The sequence below is a fragment of the Amblyomma maculatum genome, chromosome 3 (genome assembly GCF_055883805.1).
Source record: "Amblyomma maculatum isolate TAMU_Amacu chromosome 3, ASM5588380v1, whole genome shotgun sequence".
NCBI lineage: Eukaryota > Metazoa > Arthropoda > Arachnida > Ixodida > Ixodidae > Amblyomma > Amblyomma maculatum.
The window spans coordinates 102,205,346-102,226,081 of record NC_139346.1 but is presented as its reverse complement, the minus strand read 5'-3'; the positions used below and the strand labels follow the sequence as shown (position 1 = coordinate 102,226,081).

The window sequence follows — 20,736 nt, the reverse complement described above, 5'->3', positions numbered from 1 at the left end:
AAGTTGCTTCTCAACATGTTTCTTTGCTTGATGTAACAAATAGCAGATGAGAGTGTTTATTGATTAACTGTATGATCATTTAACAAGCATATTGGAATGTAAATTTCACTCCTTTGTTTTCTGGGCCACACCCTTGTGATTAACTGCATCTCGAATGAAGTAGATGAGGAAAAGAAATACAACTAAAGTCAGTATTAGTCTATAACTGCTATTAGTGTTTGGCAAGAAGTAGTTTCTACAGGAAGTGGTCGGAAACCAGTTAGTATATAAGTGAAAAAAGAGGTATCTGTGTGAAGAGAGATGTGTGTGATGCTAGCACTGAGCATGTGAAATGGACAGGAAGGTTTTCAGCATGTATATTTCTTTTCTAGGTGACACCATGATAAATTTTGATATGACTGGTACACCGAAAGCACAATGTTATTTTTGTCGTAGTAAACCAAGTGCTTATGTGTCAAGGGTTTCTGCAATAAATGAAGGTATGAATTTGCATCTCTTTCTTTGAATAGTCTCACTTTTCACGAAGTATTACAAGCATGTGAACAGTGAGTGAAACGCACTTTATTATTTGAGGCTGGAAATATAGGTTGTATGATAACACAAAATATGAGTACTTTTTATGAACATGATTCTTCGGACTTGCAGTGGCCAACTATTGGAAAACAGTCACTATGATGTCAATGTGCGTTATCAGTAAGACAATCATAGGAGGTATATATACATTATGAAAATACACTGTGAAATGTGGATTTAATAGCTGGTTCGAACGTGTAGCGCTGGCAGTAATTCGGGCACAGCAGGATCGAATTACCAGCCGCAGGGCACAGCTTCAGCGCGAGAGAGATGGGCGCCGGAGACAAGCGATCATGATGGCGATGCCGCAGCGTTGTTTGCTCTTTGTCTTCTTTACATTTCCCCCGCGTGAAGAAGTCGCCATCCTGGCGACTCACCGAGAAGAGACGACCAGAGGGTTGTAATACGGCTTGAGGCGGCTAACATGGACAACCTCACGGCCGCGGCGGCGGTGGTCGGAAGAAGGGGTGACTGGCTCGATGATGTAGTTAACAGGGATGTGCGTTCCAAGATGCGATAAGGTCTGCGGTATTTTGTTTCTAGTTTGCTGGTGGCAGGAACGCATAGCCAAACGAAGCTGTCGGCCAGGAACGTTGGAGCAGGGGTATCGCTATCATGCTGGTCTTTGTAATAGCCTTGAGTGTTGGCGGTAAACGAGCGAGCTAGCTGACGGCATTCCTCGGCCTTCTGTACAATATCGAATAAAGCACTGTACACAGAGGCATCTGGATTGTATGAAAAAATTGTGTCCAGAGTGCAAGATGGTTCACGGCCGTATAAGAGAAAGAAGGGCGAAAAACAAGTTGTTGCTTGGGTGGCAGTGTTGTACGCGAACGTTACGAATGGCAGAACCTGGTCCCAGTTGGAGCTTCCAGATTCAGATGTAACATACATTGCGAGCATGTCCCCAATCGTACGGTTGAAACGCTCCGTGAGGCCGTTGGTTTGCTGGTGATACGCGGTTGCAGCCCGATGTATTGATTTGCAAGACGAGAAGAGCTCTTGGACTACTTCGGAAAGAAAGACACGACCTCTATCACTGAGTAGCTCGCGAGGGGCGCCGTGTCGAAGAATGAAGTGGTGCAGAAGAAAATGGGCTACCTCTCGGGCTGTCGCCGCGGGAAGGGCAGCAGTCTCCGCGTAGCGGGTCAGGTGGTCGACGGCGATGATTACCTATCGATTACCGGCGGTACTGCATGGTAGCGGACCATAAAGGTCGATTCCCACGCGATCAAACGGGCGAGCTGGACAAGGTAAAGGCTGGAGAGGGCCAGCGGGGTGGCGAGAAGTCTTGCGTTGTTGACAGGCGGTACAAGAGCGAATGTAACGACGTACGAAATTGTACATTCCCATCCAGTAATACATCTGACGAATTCGATCATAGGTTTTCAGGACACCGGCATGAGCGCTTTGCGGGTTAGTGTGATGGTGGGCAAAAACCTCGGAGGGGAGGTGGCGCGGAATGACAAGAAGCCATTTTCTGCCGTCTGAGTTGTAGTTTCTTCGGTAGACGAGGCCTTCCCGAATGGTAAAATGGGAGGCCTGTCGGCGGAGTGCCCGAGGATGCATAGCCGCAGAAGTAATGCCTAGGATATTTAGCAGGTTAGAAACCCAAGGATCTTGTCTTTGCTCGAAAGGCATATCTTCAATGGCGAGTGCTGACAAGGATGCTTGAGCAGGGGATGATGAGTTAGGCGAACCGGTGACCGAGGAAGAGCGTCGGCGTCAGAGTGCTTGCGCCCAGAGCGGTACACTACACGGATGTCGTATTCCTGAAGCCTGAGAGCCCAGCGCCCGAGACGGCCAGACGGATCCATGAGAGACGCGAGCCAGCAGAGAGCGTGATGATCTGTAACTACCTCGAAGGAGCGGCCATACAAGTAAGGGCGGAACTTCGTTATAGCCCACACGATTGTTAGGCACTCCTTTTCGGTAACGGAGTAGTTGAACTCGGCTTTGGTAAGAGCACGGCTTGCGTAGGCGACAACGTATTCGGAGAAGCCAGGCTTGCGCTGGGCGAGGACGGCGCCGAGGCCGACACCACTGGCATCGGTGTGAAGTTCTGTAGGTACAGTAGGGTTGTAATGGCGAAGGATTGGCGGTGACGTCAGAACATTGCGCAGTGTCGCAAATGCATCATCGCAGGCTGGCGACCAAGAGGAGAGGTTAGGGGCGCCTTTCAAGAGCTGTGTAAGGGGGGTTATGATGGTTGCGAAATTCCGAACAAACCAACGAAAGTACGAGCAGAGGCCTACGAAGCTTCGCAGTTGTTTCAAATTGGTCGGTTTCGGAAAGTCAGCGACGGCGCGCAGCTTCTCAGGATCAGGCAGAATTCCATCTTTGCACACAACATGTCCGAGTATTGCGAGCTGGCGGGCACCGAAGCGGCACTTTTTGAGGTTCAGTTCAAGACCTTCGTGGGTTAGGCAGGTGAAGACCTGGCGAAGTCGGGTCAGGTGGGTCGGGAAGACGGTTGAAAAGACGACGATATCATCAAGGTAGCATAAACAGATGTTTCATTTCAGGCCACGCAGTGCGACGTCCATCATTCTTTCAAATGTGGCTGGGGCGTTAGAGTCCGAATGACATAACAAAAAATTTGTATAGTCCGCCTGGAGTAATAAAGGCGGTCTTAGCGCGATGCTCCTCTGCCATGGGCACCTGCCAATATCCAGAGTGCAAATCAAGTGAGGAAAAGAATTGTGCGCCTTGCAAGCAGTCTAGGGCATCGTCGATACGTGGGAAGGGGTACACATCACGACGAGTAATTTTGTTGAGGCGGCGATAATCAACACAAAATCGTATGGAGCCATCCTTCTCCTAAACTAGGACGACGGGAGACGACCATGGACTACAGGATTCTCCAATTACTCCGCGTTGCAGCATGTCATCGACTTGTTGGGCAATAACACGGCGCTGAGTTGGGAACACCCGATACGGCCGCTGACGGAGAGATGGGTGAGCGCCAGTGTCGATGAGGTGGGAAACGGTCGTCGTGCGGCCCAAGGAAGATTGCGGAATGTCGAAGGAGGCGCGGATTTGATGGAGAAGGTCAAGAAGTTGCTCGCGGTGGCGTGGTTCTAGAGCGCTGTCCACAGAATGGTCAAAAAGGTCCCGCTGTGGCGGAGCTGAAGCCACACGAGTTGGAGTCAAGGCGTCAACTTGGCAAACAGGGAATGACACATCATCAAAGGCAAACAGAAGGTCCACGGGCTCGATGCGGCCGAGGCACTCCCCTTCGATCAACATAGCGGGAGATGCATGAGGATTGGCTACCAGAAGTGTGCAAGCGCCGTTGTTCATGTCCAGGACGGCAAACGGCAGCGGTAAGTGGCGGCGGCGGCAGACAACGTTAGAGGGCACAAAGAGGACTGTAGTGGCGGTGGTAAAAGAAGCATTGAGGGGAACCAGAATAGCGCTAACGGGTGGAATGGTTGTGTCATGAACTACGAGGAGTTTGGCCGCAAAACGAGGACACGACTCGTGGAGCAGGGCATCAGACGGTGCATCACTTGGTTCAATGAGCTCTACTTCAGGATTGGCGCAGTCAATGATAGCATGATGCTTGGACAGGAAATCCCAGCCGAGAATGACGTCTAAGAACATGTGGGGAGAACGACGAATTCGATGATGTACAAGGCTGCAGCAATGACGACGCAAGCAGTGCAGACAGCTGTGGGCTGTATACTGTGAGCGGGTGCGGTACGAAGCGATAGTCCCTCGAGAGGCGTAGTCACCTTTCGTAGGGAGCGGCAGAGTTTTTGGCTGATAACTGATACAGCGGCCCCGGTGTCGACGAGCGTAAGAGTATGAACACCTTCAACGTGGACAGCAGTAACATTCGCGGGATTAAGACGAGGACTTTGAAATTCTGTCGAATACGCAGTGCGTGCCTCGCAAACTGCGGCGGTTAGTTTTCCGGCTGAGTAGCGGGTCGTCGGCGCATTGGCGAAATGGAGCCGCGACGTGGTGATGGCGAACGACGAGGCAGGAAGTCCGCAGGGTCAGGGGGTGCTGTTGGAGGACCCGATGGGACGGGGAACTGGGGGGCCAAATAAGGTGACGCAGGCCGTGCAGCAAAGGCCATATTTATTCGGCGCCGGCAGCATCGTGTAGTGTGCCCAGGGATGCCGTAGTGGTAGCAAATAGGCCTGTTGTCTGCAGTGCGCCATGGAGATGGCGTCTGACGCAAGGGGGGAGCAAAAGCTGTTGGTGCCAAACGCATAGGGGGCGAAGCATAGGCATATGCTGGCTCAGGAGGTGGACTTGAAGTAACTTCGGGATACGTGCGACGCAATACATGAGGAGCCGGCGCGAATGCTGGAGCGTAGCTCAGTGGCGCAACGCCGGACAATGAAATTGTGGGCGTGGGGAACGGCATTGAGGGTGCAACCGGAGCTGATTGAGAAGCAGGATTAGGGACGACTTCAGATACATGTTGCTGGATTGCACGGCGAAGCTCCGGAACAAGGCCAGTTGGTGACGACTCCTTAACATATGGCTACAAGGACAGTTGTCGCGCGACCTCTTGACGTACAAAAGCCTTGATACCTTCAGAGAGGCTAGATGACTCCCTCTCCGCGGCTAGTTCAGCAAGTGATGCTTAAGACTGGCGAATCAAAACATTCTCCTTGCGGAGTTCGTCGTAGCTTTGACAGAGGTCATAGATTTCCTTGACCGTAGTCGGGCCTTTGGCGACGAGCATGTTGAAAGTGCCGTCATCAACTCCTGTGAGGACATGACGTATCTTAACAGCCTCGGTCATGGTCGGGTCAATGCGGCGACACAAATCAACAATGTCCTCAATGTAACTGGTGAACGTTTCACCGGGCAGTTGCAGTCGCGACCGAAGACGCTGTTCCGCGCCGAGTTTCCGGACGGCGGGGCGGCCAAAGACATCAGAAAATTTTGTTTTGAAATTCGCTCAGGTAGTAAAGTCCAATTCGTGGTTTCGAAACAACAGATTAGCGACGTCGCTCAAGTAAAAGATGACATTATTGAGCTTACGATTGTCGTCCCAGCTATTGTGACGGCTGACCCGCTCGTAAGTGGACAGCCAATCGTCGACGTCGTCATCGCTGCTTCCACTGAAGGTGGCGGGTTCCCGTTGACGAAGGGCACCTGAGCAGGTGACTGGCGGAGGTAGGTGCAATGAAGTAGGCTCCGTCATTGGGCAGTCAACGTTCTGCTGCGAAGTTCCAGGGCGAGATGGGTACAGGGAACCTCAGATTGACCTCCACCAAGTGAAATGTGGATTTAATAGCTGGTTCGAACGTCTAGCGCTGGCAGTAATTCGGGCACAGCAGGATCGAATTACCAGCCGCAGGGCACTGATTCAGCGCGAGAGAGATGGGCGCCGGAGACAAGCGATGATGATGGCGATGCCACAGCGTTGTTTGTTCTTTGTCTTCTTTACAACTGTATTGAATAAATGTGGCCAATTATCGGAAGGGGTTCATACGTAGATCATATGTGTGTTCGAAATGAATTCTATTGACGGTCAATAGCTTCTAGGATCCTATTTTTTAAAGATATCGCATAAAGTAACCATACACATTTTTCTAAGGGCGCGGACGACATTTCTTTGTTTTTTTTTGTGATACGAGAAGTGTTTTAATTTTTATGTGTATCTTTGACACCTACGCAGGTGTCTGTGGAGCTGCCTTTAACGCTGCAAACATCAATGCCCTCGCTTTTGGCGCATATTTCTCATACGCTCTAGGAGTGCTGTGGGAATTAGGCATTCCAGAAAGATGTACTCCGCTTTCTCTCGGGTAAACCAGAAGGGAAACCGGTCAATATTTCCCGACGTCGCAGTGACGAAGGCGCGTTGCCTGTACCCATTCCCTTTGTGGAGGTCGTGCGAGTTCGCGGTGTCTTTTTTTAGCCAAGGGAGGTCTCTCTACGTGTTTTGAATGAGGCAGCTGTGTCCCGAGCAATGCGTATTTTAGCAGAGCCAAGGGCATTCAACCGATTGCTGGCCGCCAGAGAGGCTACGGTGGGAACTCGAATGTGCGTGTGTGCTTTTTGTGTTGCTCTATTGACGATAATGCTGTTGCACACGGGGAGCCGCTTGGCGTCACTCGCAGGTACCTTTGTTTGGGATGGTGCTAGTCCGCGTGTTGCCCGCCACTTTTTACACTTCCCATTGGGCAGGCAGGGGAGGCTTTGGTCTCCACTGCCTATTGCGCACGGGGAGCCGTTTGACGTCACTCGCAGGTACCTTTGTTTGGGATGGTGCTAGTCCGCGTGTTGCCCGCCACTTTTTTCACTTCCCATTGGGCAGGCAGGAGAGGCTTTGGTCTCCCCTGTGTTTCAACACACGCATTTTGGCGTTGAAGCTGGTGAACGAACTCCTCGACTCTGAAGCGTACCTAGGGCACTCATTATTGTTATACTGGCTAGGGAATGCGCGGCGAGCGTTTACCCCTGATCGCCACCTAGGTGCATAAGCCGAGAGTCCATCACCCTTTTATAAGGCGTTGGCACGAATGAAGGCTACGCTCGACAGAAGCTTCCCAGACGTCGATGATGGAAGCACACCAACAGCACGTGTTAGCGAGCTGATGGCTTCTACCCGGCGCATGTCGGAAAAAAATAGGAAAACCTCGACCTCAAAGTGGTGCACTTGGACTCACCCTAGAGTACTGAGTGAGGTACGTGACTTTGAATGGGAAAGACAATGGACGTCGTAACGCGGTAACGCCTTGCCGCTTGGAAAATTGTGTCAAATGAGCAGTGCGTCAACTGTGGCGGAACGGAAACTTTACAGCATGTTTTATTTCAGTGCGCGGTAGGATGGTCAATGTGGCATTTCGTAGGGAAAGCTGTTAATGCGCGCAAGGGGCCGAATGCTAGACGCCGGCGCGGTGCGTTTGGCAACCTGTTCTTCATCGCAGCATTGTTTGTTTTATGGCAGCGACGCTGCCTGGCTGAGGCACGCCGCACGCCTGTGAGGTCAATGTACCCAGCTCTGAAGAGACTGCGCTTCCTAATATGGAATCACCTTGCGGAACTTATCGACACAGATGAGGAGGCGCAGTTTCTGCGGCACTGGCGCACGCGGTATTTTGTTATCCGGCCGGCCGGGTTGACCATGCTGGCCCCATTATATTGAAATGCTTTTGTTCGAATATTATTTTGAGTTGTATAATATTTGTTTTATTTGGCAAAAATGCAATGAATTGTTTAACGTACTAGGATTGTACCACATTCCGGAAATGTACTTAACTGTAGGGTGCTAGACCTATATCTAGCACATCTGCGTGTCTTTACCAGTTCTCGAACTGTTTCTATGTTTGTGGAAACTGTTTGGTGGAAAAAAACTTCTCTTTGTGTGTACATCAGTACGTATTCTCAGTTTTAGAGTTGTAATAAACTTCTCTTAATGTGTTACTTTGAAATGAGACGTCAAAACTAATCGCTGTTTTCAAAATCCTGCATACCGTCTGTATCGCTATCTGTAAATAAAGGCGATAGATTTACATAGGCTACGAAAGGAAATCTTCCACTCGGAAACTGTCGCTAAAGCCGTTGACATGAATTGGCGCCATAAGTTTATGATAAAATAGCGTGAACTGATTCACATAAACAAGGAAGGTCGAGATGTCGGTTCTAGTGGCGATGCAGACTGAGGCTTAGATTCCTGTAGTGCCAACGGCGCAAGATCATGGCTACATGGTTCTAAAAACCTACCTATAAACTTCTAGCCACTTTGTACGCAATCTTCAGAGCGCTATGGGACGACATGTGTAAACTCAGTGTAAGGTCACCTACCATGAATGATTTCAACTCAGCATCCTGAAATTTTTGTATTACATCCTTAAAAAGCAGACATATCAAAGATAAGTCACGAATTGAGATGCACTGGCTTTTGCACTGTGGTTTATGAGATGCATCAAAGGTCTTGCCAGCGTCTATTACACTTCATGAATTTTCCCCAGTAAGAATTATAAAGCTGAAGTCTTTCAAAGAATAAAAACAGATTCATATTTGTCCCCTGTTTGAGACCATACCTGTATATTACAAAATTCAATTATCCTGGCACCGAGCAAGGAAGCACAAACCTGGCAGGGAGTCAAGAGGAGGAAATTCAGGTAAAGGCATCACAGCGTTCCTCCTCACAAAACCACCCTAGCTTTCAGTAAGGAACTGCACTTTACTGATAACGTTTCAAGATAAACTGAATGAACTAATCCCAAAACCACACAATAATGCTGGTTTTACAAACTCTGGTGGCTAAAGGCAAATGACAACAACGTAACATTGCAGCGTATTGAGAACTAAAAATTAAAGAAGCGGCCACCAGGCTTATAAGGATCAGCGGGGAATAGCTGCACATATAGTTTTCATCATTAACACTGAGCACACAAACGGCCATTCGCGTTGACCTCAAGTAACTTTATTTTATTTCACTTCTGGAGTCTTTCACGGAAATTCGTAGGAATTTTGTCATGTTTTTTTACTGTTGCGAACTTAAGAAATTCAGCTGCGTGAAAAGTTAGATCATTAGCGATTGAACTGCACATGGAGCTTGAATAATTGCAGCTAACGTAGCTCGTTGACTTTCACATTACAACATACAAAACATTACAAAATAACTAGTACCTGAGCAGATGATACTGGCTTTTTTTCTCTCGTTTTTATGCGCTTGCACAAGATCCGGCGGGAAATGTTTTAGAGCGAAATGGTTACGGCAATGTTGACATTCATGATTGGTGGAAAAAATGGTATTTTGGCGCACAGGGCTTAGCAGTTTGCGATCTTCGGTGAATGTGTGGACATTAGTTTGTTTTTAAGGTACCGGAGTATGTATGCACCATCTGCGTAAGGAGCACGCTGAACTATATCACGGTTTCTTGAAGCAAAAGTATAAAAAAGTTAAAGAGGAGACTCACGTTTCCTCGTCATATAGAGCAAAAGCCTGTCTTCAAGGTCGTCTCGATCTTAAATGAAAGTGCACATAAGTGGACTAGGAACCACAAAGAGTTCCGGCAAGCTATAGTTATTAAAGCCTTCCCAACACTCATTAAATGCAAAACTATGACGTCTGACTACTTTAAGTGTGTTTATATTAGGGTGGAGGCGGCTTTTAGAATAAACGAGTAGTGCATACGCCTAATATATCTATTTTTCTACAGAAGCCCGTTGTCAAATTTTCTGAATTTTTTTTCCTTCGGAGCGGGTAGGGGCTAAAAGCAAATAGGGGCTAAAAGCAAATCATGCCTCTGCCAGACTGAATGAGCTATGGCTATGGCTCTTTAGAATACGTACCATATCACCTCCGTGTTTGCTGTTTTTGTTCCAGCGATGATGGCGACGCTATTGCCAGTCTTTAGAAACGTCGTTTAAATCGCAAATGGCATACAAATCTGTAATTCTGTAACCGCATTTGTGGTTCAGTGCAGCCGGGCATCTCTGAGGTCACATTTTGCCTTGAATGGGGACATGTGTATTTCAATTATTGCCAAAGAACGCAAACTGCCAACCTGCACGACGATGTACAGCTTGTTCCAGCAACTATGCTGTACGACATTGGCGAGCCTATGTGGGGACGCAATGGTTTGCGCCAAATGTGGTGTAAATGCACAGAAATGGACACAAATATAATGCAACCATCGCCAATAAACGATGAAATGTAAGAGCATAAGCTCTTACCCATCGCAATCTCATTTCGCATGCCATGTTGAGCATGTAATGACGATTCCCTTTTTCAAACACACCTTAGTTTTCTAAAACTAGCCTGCCTGTCATACCCGACACGGTTGCACACTGTTAACAACCCCGGCTACTTAACCGGAGTAGCCTGGTTCGATCCCGACCGCGGTATCCACGTGACAATGCGCCCGTGGGCTATGCGATGTCAGTGCATGTTAAAGGTCCACAGGGGATCGAAATTATACCGCATTCACCACTATGGCACCTCTTTCTGTCTTCTTTCTCTCCCACCTCCCTTCCGTCCTTGACGGCGCGGCTCAGATATCCATCGAGACGTGTGACGAATACATCCGTCTTTCCTCTCACCCAAACCAATTTAGCAATTTATTGTCACGCCCCTTAAGTTACACCTGCGTTTCAGTTGCAATGACCGGAGGTCGTCGATAGGACACCCTCACATGTTTTAATGTTTGAAACGACTAGACATTTTTCGTGCATGAATTGAACTAACCGTTTAACATTGCTCCAAACGCCGCGTGAGCTGCGTTTAGCCACAATTTTGAACCAATTGGTTCCCGTACCCCATTGTGGTCAATAATATTAATAATAACAAAAATAATAATTAGTTCGTAGGAAAGAAAAGCCGCACTATCTGTCACATTTGTTATGTTTACATCTGAATCACCCAAAAAAGGGTTTACGCGTGGGCATTAAAGGCAATGAGAGAGAAGACGCACGTGCTGCTAAAGCCTGTGACAAGCAAATAAAGAGTGTAAGCATACCTTACAAAGACTGTATAAACCTTGTACATCGCGAAGTAAAAGAAAAATGGCAGACTACCTGGGAAAGTGAAATGGGAATTAGAATACACTTTGTGAAGCCCATTTTAAAGAGAATGAAAGTCGAGCCGGCATCAGGAGCGATTCATAGAATAAAATCTTATGCCGGCTCCGTATTGGACACATGCACCTGACACATAATTTTCTGTTAACAAAAGAAGGGAAACCCAGATGCGAAAACTGCAGAGAGAAATTAACTATTAACCACGTTTTATTATCATGCACAGGTCTTGAAAGACTAAGGAAAATATTTTGCCAAATTCTACAAACAACACATCACTTTTCACCCAAAACCAATTTTAGATGATGATGAACTTGCTGATTTGTCTTGTGATCTCAGTCTTATAAGGGAAGCAAATGTTTTACACAAACTGTAGGAAAAATGAAACTTGCTTCAGCAACAGAAACTAAAACCTTGTGCTTAGCACATCATGGCTTTAGCCGCTTAAGCGCAATTGAAAATCGCAATTGAAAAACGCAAAGTTTTCTGAAAGAAGGAGACTTTTTAAACAATATAGTTTTTAACACACTTATTTTCCCCTTTTTCACACACACAAAAAATTCACCTTGCTCGTGGCGCATGATAGCCTTAGTCGCTTATGCGCCGAAAAACACAACACAGCAACAGCACAAAAATGGTTTAAGAAAGGAACGTGTGAGGGAAAGTGAAAATCGAGAAAAAGGAGCCGTAGGGGACGGCCTCGGATCATTTCTGACCACCTGAAGATCTTGACGTGCGCACAGCACACGGCTGCCTCTTCATTTCGCCTCCATCGAAACACAGCTGCCGGTGGTTGGGACCGAACCTGGATATTCCGGCGCAGCAGTCAGGCATATGTTAACCCCTGCACCATCGCGGCGGAGCACCTCATGTAATAAAAAAACTTGACATCGGAGCCGGCAGTACACTCTTAGAAAAAAAGTTAGTAAAAAGGTAGTAACGGCTGCCGTTACTACCTTTTTTAACCGTTACTACATTTGTACGACCTTCTTAGGTAGTAACATGGTAGTAACTCCTGCTGTTACTACGTTTTTTGACTGAAATACCTTTTTACTACCTCTCTGGAAGCAGGGGTAGTAAATGTACCTTACCTGTTTTCTACCATGATCAGAAGATATCTGATACTATATACGATAGGAATATTGAAATATTCAATACTCCTGATTACATTGCTACTCAATTTTGTTTTTATGTTTATTTATTTGCCATACCTTCAATCGCCAAGGCATTATAGAAGGGATGGGTTACATAAATGAGCCCTGGGCTGAAACTGTGCGCTGCCTTTTCATAGAAAGAAAGAAAGAAAGAAAGAAAGAAAGAAAGAAAGAAAGAAAGAAAGATAGCCTAAACTGGCTTCCGAAACCGAAACTTCGTATAGGAGGCGACAGTTAAAAAAGCCACAAAAGCCATTGATAGGTCAATCCGAACCAATCCGAAGTCATCAGTGGCGGAGAGGTGCGATGTCATCATGCTGCCTTTGCTGTCGTGCGGTGCGATTGTGGACGCTGTTTCCTTGCGTTGTGCTGCTTTTTTTGTGCTGTGGTTCTTTGAATGGGCTGCAGAATTGATGTGTGACATGTGCACTTCGATAGGTGTTCTGAATTACGTGAAGTAGTGGTAAATAGATTCACTGTCATACACCGCTTGCACCGTACCGTGGCAACGCCGGCTTCAACACGGAAGAAAGAAATGGACTGGCGTGATTGCTTGAAAATGTGAGTACGCTGCTTGAAATTATTGTTTGTTTAATGTTGCTATTGAATGAGGTACGCGCTCCTAATATTGTTGCGTGTGATCTCAAAATCTCTTCGTAATACAACTCTTCGGAAGCTGTCGCTTTTCATGTGCAAGTTCGACCCTACCGCGAAAAAGTTATGTTATGGCGTATATCTCGTGATATAATCTTGGCGGGTTTGTATTGGATGTGTTAGCGGTGAATTATTGCGCCGGGAATTCCCGCCTTGGCTGCGGCGGTGTGAACCTTGAACCACACGTGAGCGTCCCGTCCCGTGAGTGCGCCTGGGAACATGTAAACCGACAACCCCCCACCTGCAGCGTGCCTTCGACGTGGCGGCGCCGGACCGTCCGTGTTTGCCTTATTTCGGGTGTGGTGTTTTCTTTTTTCTTTTTTCTTTTTTTTTTTCCTTTTTGAATGGGCCTAGTGCGCAGCGAATAAGGCGTCCATGTTTTGGTGTGAGAGTGCGCGATCACTGTACTCAGAGCAGCAGTGCGTCGTCAATGGGAGCGGGCGCTGGAAGAAAGGCGAAGTAGTGCGCAGTGCGGCGTCAACTGGAGCTGACGCTCTACGAAGAAAATGTGCGAAAGTGCGAGAGAAAGTATGAAACTTTAATCAAGTTATCTTTGTTATTGTCTTATTCTTTATTCGTTTTTTTTTTTTTGTAACTTGTAATGTGCGTTGAGTGTTTCCTTTTCCATATCCCTCCCCTTTGCTTTTCTAACAGATGTGATCAGTACCCCAAACGAGCTGTGACCTGTGTGATCCTTTTCGAGGTAAGTGAGTGAACGAATAAGCTTTTATTTTGTCATTTATTCATCTCTTAGTATAACCATTGTGGTTCTCAACATTTAGATGAGTATTTTCTTAGTGTGTTTTAAACTCGCCTTTTTTCTAACAGGTGGGTGCATTAATGCGATGAGTAGAAACAGCGCGCAAAAAGCAGGTTATTGCGGTGTTGCGCATGTTTCACATTAGTCGCTGCATTTAGTTTTGGTGCTTGTGTGAAAGTACAAAAAAATATTCCTCTCTGTAAAACATGGTCGGCTGACGCCAAGGTACAAACTCGTGTACTACTCAGCCGTTAGGTGTTTAGCAGTAGATGGCGATTCGAAAGAATTATTTGAGTGACCACACGTAGTCAAATGTGCATTACACGAGTGATTGCTTTCATTACTAAATAAGACGTTTGTATTTTTTATGAATTGTGCGTATCTTAGTGTTGTTCACATCACAGGTGGGCAGTTAGCAGTAATGGGCAGTTGCATTCGTTGATACTTTGTTGTGTCGTGGCTTTTGATGGAAGCTTTAAAATGCTGCAGTAGTAAACAATTTCAAACCAGAAATGAAAAAGTCATTTCGCTTCCTTAATGTCTTTCATGTTCGCTGCACTTGCAGCTAGTTTGATCTTAGAGGCCTTTATTTGCGCAGTTTTTTGGTTGCCTTAATATTGTACACACATAACTGAATACACCAGCAGGGAAATTAGTTTTGTGCTATTGCTAGTATTTCGGAAGGAGAAGTGTGACTGACATCTTGGGATAAGCAGCTTTTCGGTGCATGCACTTTTTTTGCAACTTTAAAATCAATTTGGATTGAGGTATGCAGGCACTGATCAATCAATATATTTTATGTGCTTGGAGCAAAAGGGAGAGAGTGTAGAATGTCAGGCATATTTCTGATACTGTGAGAAAGTCACCACTTAGAAAAAAAAATTCAGATGTCCACAAGTGTGAAACAAGGCCATTTTAATTTTTTTTTTTCACTGTGACTGTAAGGCGCACCTGTGCAGAATGCATAACCACTTGATAGCGAAATGTTTGCGAATATCTTTTTTTTTTTTTGCATATACGGAATGCAGCACATTAAACACTGTCCTAAATTCGATGCATTTCAATATAGTAGTCTTATTCAGGAATTAAAGGAAAGAACCTCAGTCCTAATTTTTCTTAAAATTAACGATCAAGTTTCTAAAAGATGAGAAAGAATGTGAGAAAACATGTTGCATTGTATTGTTTCCAGTAAGGTTATCAAAGCTGAAACTTTTTTTTTTCTTTTTTCCGAGCATTGGGAGAAGGGCGTAAAGTGAAGGCACAAAATCAACATACAAGACTCCCCGCTCTTCAGAATATTACCTATACGCTAACCCTGCTACCTTTAACATAAAGAGAAAGCATACATGATTATGCTATTGTAAGCCAAGGCTGATCTGTGACAAACGCAGGCTGTGGCGGTGCCACTATCCATGGGTGTGGATAGCTGCTCGTGGCACCACCCTTAGATATCCAGTTGTAAAGGACAGTTTTCAGTATATATATATGTATATATATACATATTTTTTTTTCACAGTGCATCAATGATGACTTTCGCATGCCCAGATTGTTGCTTTGTCTTTCCCCTGTGGGCATACTTGATTTACTTTCCTTTTGTAACAGGCATTTCTCATGAAATACATGTTGGGGATCTTTTTGCTCCCATTAGTTAAATTTATTTATTTCTTCGTAGAGCAGGCATTTCCACACTATTTCTTAATTTCCTGTTCAGTTTTGCCCATTAGAAGTACTACAAGATAAGGAAATCAGGTTGCCTTGTTTAAGAAATTTGAACAAAATGTAGATGTGTGAAATAAATGGGACAAACAAGTACCTGTTGGAGTTATTTAAAAATACTGGCTTTGAAATGACATCTTACACAACCTTTTTTTTTTTTGTGCTCTAGAATGCACCTAGTTATGATAAATGAAGAAAATTGCCATATATGTGCCATAGTTGCAGTCTGAGACTTGGAAATTTCAAACCAATAGTTTACGTGCATTCCTATGGGCGTCACTTCACGCCCTGCACCCACAAATGGCTATACCGCTACATCCTGCTTATGTAACAAACCAGCAATTGTTTATAATAATGTAATCACATAGCCTGCCTCTTCACAGTGCAGGTCTCAGCCTTAGCATAAACCTAAAATTTTAGAAATAGGCATTGTTTGCTAATTTTGCACCTTTATTCAAAGAGTTGTGACGATGCTTGATAAGCCGTATGTTTCATTTTTGATAACATTGTTCGAAGCAGAATAATGCAATGCGTTCACTTAGACTCTTTATTCATCTCCTCCAGGAGACTAGTTCCTGAAACTTAATACAATTTATGGAGGAATTTACGGAGCGATGGGGTAATTTTTCTTTTGAGTTTTGAAGCAACCTTCTGTGTTCAAACATGCCATAATTGGGAAAATGTTTCATGTGCTTTAATTTTATGCATAACAGAAACATTCATACACATTTAGAGCACCAATTGTCTTACCCATTTTCTAATCTTAAGGTAGGTGTGCCTCACATTCATGGAGTAAAAAAAAATATTAAAAATATCCTCATTTGAGACTTGTGGGATGTTAGAAATTTTTTCTAGGAACCAGGCTTCGAAGTTTGCCTATCATCCATATTGTGAAGTGCTTATGCCACCTCCCATTCTAAACCTTCGAAGGCAAGGTAAAGCCTTAACTGCCTTTCATGACCTTTTCATCTTTAGGGAAACTGTAAAGTCTCTCCTATACGAGCGAGAAGTAAACCATGCCGGCTGGTTACTTTTGGCAAACACCGTACATTGTATTGAGGCTGAAGTCTAGCATTTTTTTTATCATGATGTGAGCAGTCTTGTTAAAGTTGCTTGCCCAGAATCCTCTTGATTGATCGTAGGTACTGAATTTATAATTGTCTGTTTTCATTACTGGGAAAGGAATTGTGTGCTTGGTCTCACTTGTTGATTTTTTCCCCTCTTTATATATGCAGTTACCTGAGCACTTCAGACTGGCCAATGCCTGGAACCTACCTTCTGCTCACCTGCACATCACAGCACAAATGAGGGACGCACTAAATCATCTACCAGCAAGCACACTGCAGTGCCCTTCTGCAAGCCATCACACGTTCAGGGATGCACGATTAAGGTCATACCCTAAACACTGCTAACGATGCTAGTATGAACGGACAGCTGCCTTGGTCTGTCTGCATTATTTCTTTTAATAATGGAGTAGGCAGTGAAAAAAAATCATTCTGAAGCAAATCTATTTATATTGTGGTGGTTAGCAAAAACAAAACCTCATTTCATATGTGATGTATCTGAAAATTATGTTTTTGTGTTGGTTGTAAATGTCACAGCATGTTTATCTCACCAACTATTAACTGCGTGAATTTGAAATGTACAGGTACCTGGAAAATACTGCAGACCATGCCTCTTGTATTTGAAATTATCCCATGAGTTTTGTAGGGAAGATGTGATAGTTACTTGGCTCCATACATGAATGCTTCAGTGATGTGCTGAAGTATGTGCAAGGTATCCCCTAAGAGTCATTAGGTGAAATGTAACAAATGGTTTTATCACTGAGTTGTGGTTTGTATCATTATAGATCCGACTGCGCATTTGACATTTTGGTTTCCACAACATTTAATTTATTTTTCTTCTAGCAGTGTTGTGCTTTTCCTTGTAACATTTAGCTTTATTCAGCCGGTCTCCACAACAGCCTTTCAGGTCTGCACTAATGCTAGCCAGATTTTGATGGTCTGTTAGATTTCTGGAAGTAAGCTTCACATCCTAAATTTTAGGAGGATACCCAGCTCGGCAATATCTGGGCACATATATGATGTTAGCTATTTGTTGACACTGCAATCGAGCAAAAAATCAGCAATAACAGTTGATTGATGCTTGTGGTCACCTGTGTAGGATTAGCAAATGACAAATGTATAGTCGACTATATGCCTGCACTTTTTTCCTCTACACTGACCATTACATACATGAAAACAATCTGGAAGAAGGCATGCAATTCTTATAAAAGGCCTTTTATTTATCCCACTCGAGTTATAGGCAAAACTGTTTTCTAATCAACACTGTTCAGTCCACACCAGTCAATATAATATACACAAAGGTGTTGCAAGGTATCAAGCTTTTAAAAGACAGTGTCCTAGAAGTGAATAAGACTGGGCGTGTTGGTTAAACATTGTAAATCAAAGAGCATAGCGCGGGAACAGAAACGGAGACGACGACAAGACAGAACAAGCACTAGCTTTCAACTGAGGGTTTATTGCAGAAATGATCACATATATATACACTTCGAGATCGGCAATGAATGAGAAAACAAACCATTACTATCATACAGCCACATGCTAAGCCAAGAATTCAAGCTCTTCTTATGGCAGTGCAACAGACGCCTTGCTGACATATTTATCCCTTCTACGAGCTATCTCCAGTGCTTCTGTTATCTCCCTTGTCGGCTCGTTACGATCTCGATACATGATGATTGTCTTTTCGAACGGGATGACAAGGTGGTTCCGCATCACATCTTCTGCAGTGCGCAGCGAGATGGCAGTCTGTAGCAATGCTGCCAACTTTTTATTGGGCTCCAGAAGACGCACGTTTAAACATCAGCCAGTCTTACCAACGTAGTGCCTTCCACATGAAAGTGGAATTTTATAAACAACCCCCCTCCTGCAGGACACGTAAGGGTATCTGTGTTTAATCGGACACCCAGCCTGCAGCGTTTGCATAGGACAGGTTTTTCTGCACAAACTCAAAAGCTTTTTTGGTGCAGTAAACAGGACATTTACGCCAGAACATTGCCCCACATTCCTTAAGTTATGAGAAACCTTATGCAGGTAGGGAATGACAACTTTTTCTTTATTCCTTCTTTCCTCCTTTTCTTCTCATCCGCTCGCTGTTCGTCACTCATGCGTGCCGCAAATTTCTTTCTGCGAAGCAGGCTTTCAGCAACGGAAACCATAACATGTTTAGGGTAGCTCGCCACCTGCATACTGACACTTTCACCCACGGCTTGATCACATGACTTGCAGAGAGCGTTAGACAAAAAAGAAAGCTCTCTGCAAGTCATGTGATCATGCCATGGATGAAAGTGTCAGTATGCAGGTGGCGCGTTTGCAGACGGCGAGCTACCCTAAACACGTCATTGTTTCCTTTGCTGAAAGACTGCATCGCAGAAAGAAATTTGCGCCGCGCATGAGTGACGAACAGCGAGTGGATGAGAAGAAAAAGGAGGAGGAAAGAAGGAATAAAGAAAGAGTAGTTGTCATTCCCTACCTGCATAAGGTTTCTCATAACTTAAGGAAGGTGGGGCAATGTTCTGGCGTAAACGTCCTGTTTACTGCACCAAAAAAGCTTTTGAGTTTGTGCAGAAAAATCTGTCCTATGCAAACGCTGAAGCCTAAGTATCCGATTAAACACAGAGACCTTTACGTGCCCTGCAGGAGGGGGGTTGTTTATAAAATTCCACTTTCATCTGGAAAGCACTACGTCGGCAAGACTGGCTGATGTTAAACTTACGTCTTCTGGAGCACTATAAAAAAGTTGACAGCATTGCTACAGACGGCCATCTCGCTGCGCACTGTAGAAGATGTGATGCGGAACTATCTTGCCATCCCCTGTTTTAAAAGACAGTCATAGTGTATCGACATCGTAACGAGCTGACAAGGGAGATAATGGAAGCACTAGCTCGGACAGGGGATAAATGTGTCAACACTGCACTGCACTGCCAAGCAAGGAGCTTGAATTCTTGGCGTAGCATGTGGCTGTCTGACAGTAATTGTGTGTTTTGTCATTCACTGCTGATCGTGAAGTGTATATATGTGATCATTTCTGCAATAAACGCTCATTTGAAAGTTAGTGCTTGTCCTCTCTTGTCGTCGTCCCCGTTTTTGTTCCCGCGCTATGCTCTTTGATTTACAATAAGTGGCCTAGTCCACTGAAATCAGATGAGAGCTCATGAGTTGTATAGCTTAGTCTGGAGTATTTCTTTGTTTTCTGAAGTTTATTAATTAATAAAACTCTAGCTAATTTTTTAATTGCTGGCTTCAGCAACAAATCGTGTATTAACGGAGCGTGGTTTCAGCAACAAAGCACTCCAGCGAAAAGCGATTTTGTTCTCCAGAATGCGTCTTGGGCTGCTGAAGGGGTACAGCTGCATGTAGCACACTTTTTATTGTGCGACTTATCATTTAAGGCCAGTGGGAAAACTAGTTTATATAAACAGTAGCTTGGTGCAAATATTTCAATCTGCTATTTCAAAGCAATTATTGGCACTTCTTTTTTTGAACCAAAATTGGAAGAGGAAATTGGTCTTTCCTAATGATTGTAATCAATAAAGTCAGCAGAACAAATAAAATACTGCAAGTTATGTAACACTACTCTAAAAGCCTTCAGTTATTCTTAATGAGCTTGGTCTTATTTAGCAGGTCTATCCAGCAATTTACACCTAACAGGCGTCCTTTTAATAATTAGTAATATGCATTGTGACAAGCTGGCTGTCTGTTGCATAATTTTAGGATGTGAGGAATGTTTCAAATGGGCATTTTTGGGAAGCAGTTTTGAGTCTCTGGGGTGGTGCAGTGATCGCGACCCTCGACTATGCGCAAGAATGCAGGATCGAATTCTAGTCTAGGCGGCCGCTTTTCTTCGGAGGCGAAAAGCAAGGCGCCCGTGGGCTGTGCGATGTTTAGTGCACAATAAAGAACTCCAGGTGGTCGAAATTTTTGCAGTCCTTCACTATGGTGTCTCATAGCCTGAGTCGCTTTGGAACATTAGGCCCCACAGACCAAACTAAACCAGTTTTGAGTCTGAGTAGGAATTGCTGATGTGCTGTTTCAATTTATTGTGTATTAGTAGGTCTGTTTGATATAAGCAACACATTCTCTTTGCAGCAATTTCGGCATATTCTTTTGTGACTCTGACAGTCTCTTATGATAGCTATTGCTAATATCCTTTTATAGTGCTTCAGGAAGATCTAACATCTGTTTCATTTAGTTGCCATAGAGCGGACAGTTGACCAGTTTTAACTATGGCTCCGACAAGTATTCAATACATATGCGGGATATTAATGGCCAAATAATGAGCACAAAATTTCCTCATACCTGAGGTATTGCTAGAAGCAGCCAA

At 44.8% G+C, this 20,736-nt stretch overlaps 1 long non-coding RNA gene across 1 annotated transcript; it reads left to right on the top strand.

Moving 5' to 3' along the window:
• The first annotated feature begins 12,390 nt into the window (after positions 1-12,390).
• LOC146195439 (uncharacterized) lies at positions 12,391-20,703 on the top strand. Its single transcript, XR_014706012.1, has 3 exons — positions 12,391-12,785; positions 13,533-13,581; positions 16,590-20,703. It is a non-coding gene; the product is annotated as an uncharacterized LOC146195439 (long non-coding RNA).
• Positions 20,704-20,736: the final 33 nt, after the last annotated feature.